The following is a 2,500-nucleotide window of genomic DNA, read 5'->3' on the forward strand; positions in this document are numbered from 1 at the left end:
CAATTTCACGACCCGTCTTGAAACACGGACCAAGGAGTCTAACATGTGCGCGAGTCATTGGGCTGTACGAAACCTAAAGGCGTAATGAAAGTGAAGGTCTCGCCTTGCGCGGGCCGAGGGAGGATGGGGCTTCCGCGCCCTTCACGGGGCGGCGGCCTCCGCACTCCCGGGGCGTCTCGTCCTCATTGCGAGGTGAGGCGCACCTAGAGCGTACACGTTGGGACCCGAAAGATGGTGAACTATGCCTGGCCAGGACGAAGTCAGGGGAAACCCTGATGGAGGTCCGTAGCGATTCTGACGTGCAAATCGATCGTCGGAGCTGGGTATAGGGGCGAAAGACTAATCGAACCATCTAGTAGCTGGTTCCCTCCGAAGTTTCCCTCAGGATAGCTGGTGCTCGTACGAGTCTCATCCGGTAAAGCGAATGATTAGAGGCCTTGGGGCCGAAACGACCTCAACCTATTCTCAAACTTTAAATGGGTGAGATCTCCGGCTTGCTTGATATGCTGAAGCCGCGAGCAAACGACTCGGATCGGAGTGCCAAGTGGGCCACTTTTGGTAAGCAGAACTGGCGCTGTGGGATGAACCAAACGCCGAGTTAAGGCGCCCGAATCGACGCTCATGGGAAACCATGAAAGGCGTTGGTTGCTTAAGACAGCAGGACGGTGGCCATGGAAGTCGGAATCCGCTAAGGAGTGTGTAACAACTCACCTGCCGAAGCAACTAGCCCTGAAAATGGATGGCGCTGAAGCGTCGTGCCTATACTCGGCCGTCAGTCTGGCAGTCATGGCCGGTCCTTGCGGCCGGCCGCGAAGCCCTGACGAGTAGGAGGGTCGCGGCGGTGGGCGCAGAAGGGTCTGGGCGTGAGCCTGCCTGGAGCCGCCGTCGGTGCAGATCTTGGTGGTAGTAGCAAATACTCCAGCGAGGCCCTGGAGGGCTGACGCGGAGAAGGGTTTCGTGTGAACAGCCGTTGCACACGAGTCAGTCGATCCTAAGCCCTAGGAGAAATCCGATGTTGATGGGGGCCGTCATAGCATGATGCACTTTGTGCTGGCCCCCGTTGGGCGAAAGGGAATCCGGTTCCTATTCCGGAACCCGGCAGCGGAACCGATACAAGTCGGGCCCCTCTTTTAGAGATGCTCGTCGGGGTAACCCAAAAGGACCCGGAGACGCCGTCGGGAGATCGGGGAAGAGTTTTCTTTTCTGCATGAGCGTTCGAGTTCCCTGGAATCCTCTAGCAGGGAGATAGGGTTTGGAACGCGAAGAGCACCGCAGTTGCGGCGGTGTCCCGATCTTCCCCTCGGACCTTGAAAATCCGGGAGAGGGCCACGTGGAGGTGTCGCGCCGGTTCGTACCCATATCCGCAGCAGGTCTCCAAGGTGAAGAGCCTCTAGTCGATAGAATAATGTAGGTAAGGGAAGTCGGCAAATTGGATCCGTAACTTCGGGATAAGGATTGGCTCTGAGGATCGGGGCGTGTCGGGCTTGGTCGGGAAGTGGGTCAGCGCTAACGTGCCGGGCCTGGGCGAGGTGAGTGCCGTAGGGGTGCCGGTAAGTGCGGGCGTTTAGCGCGGGCGTGGTCTGCTCTCGCCGTTGGTTGGCCTCGTGCTGGCCGGCGGTGCAGGATGCGCGCGCCTGCGCGGCGTTCGCGCCCCGGTGCTTCAACCTGCGTGCAGGATCCGAGCTCGGTCCCGTGCCTTGGCCTCCCACGGATCTTCCTTGCTGCGAGGCCGCGTCCGCCTTAGCGTGCTCCTCCGGGGGCGCGCGGGTGCGCGGATTCTCTTCGGCCGCCATTCAACGATCAACTCAGAACTGGCACGGACTGGGGGAATCCGACTGTCTAATTAAAACAAAGCATTGCGATGGCCCTAGCGGGTGTTGACGCAATGTGATTTCTGCCCAGTGCTCTGAATGTCAACGTGAAGAAATTCAAGCAAGCGCGGGTAAACGGCGGGAGTAACTATGACTCTCGTTTTAGGCCAACTGCCCTCCCACATCGGAGCTCGGATCCTCGGTCGCAGAGTCAACGCTGCGGCCTTTGCAGATGACGTCTTGCTGTTTGCAGCGACCCCGAGGGGCTTGCAGTCCCTCATCGACGCAGCTACCGCAGCCCTCGCCCACCTGGGGCTGCAGATCAACGCCCGGAAGTGTTTCACCCTCGCCTTAGTCGCGTCAGGGCGCGAGAAGAAGGTGAAGGTGGACAGCAATGTCACCTTCACAGCAGGCAATACCACCATGCCTGCCCTGCGTGTGGGTGAAACCTTCCGGTACCTGGGGCTGCAATTTTCCACGGCGGGTCGCTGTGTCTTCAATCCACGTAGCCACCTGGTGGAGCAGCTTGACGTCATCTCCCGAGCTCCGCTGAAGCCGCAACAGCGCCTCCACGCTCTCACCAACGTACTTCTCCCTGGCCTGTACCACGGGCTGGCCCTCAGCCGCACCCGGGTGGGTGCATTGAAGTCGGCCGACGTTACCATCCGGGCCGCCGTCAGGAGATGGTT

The 2,500-nt window shown here is 59.9% G+C and overlaps 1 pseudogene; it reads left to right on the forward strand.

Moving 5' to 3' along the window:
- The window catches only part of LOC124584333, a 6,007-nt pseudogene that overhangs the window by 909 nt on the left and 2,598 nt on the right, over positions 1-2,500 (forward strand).

The sequence above is a fragment of the Schistocerca americana genome, unplaced genomic scaffold (genome assembly GCF_021461395.2).
Source record: "Schistocerca americana isolate TAMUIC-IGC-003095 unplaced genomic scaffold, iqSchAmer2.1 HiC_scaffold_47, whole genome shotgun sequence".
NCBI lineage: Eukaryota > Metazoa > Arthropoda > Insecta > Orthoptera > Acrididae > Schistocerca > Schistocerca americana.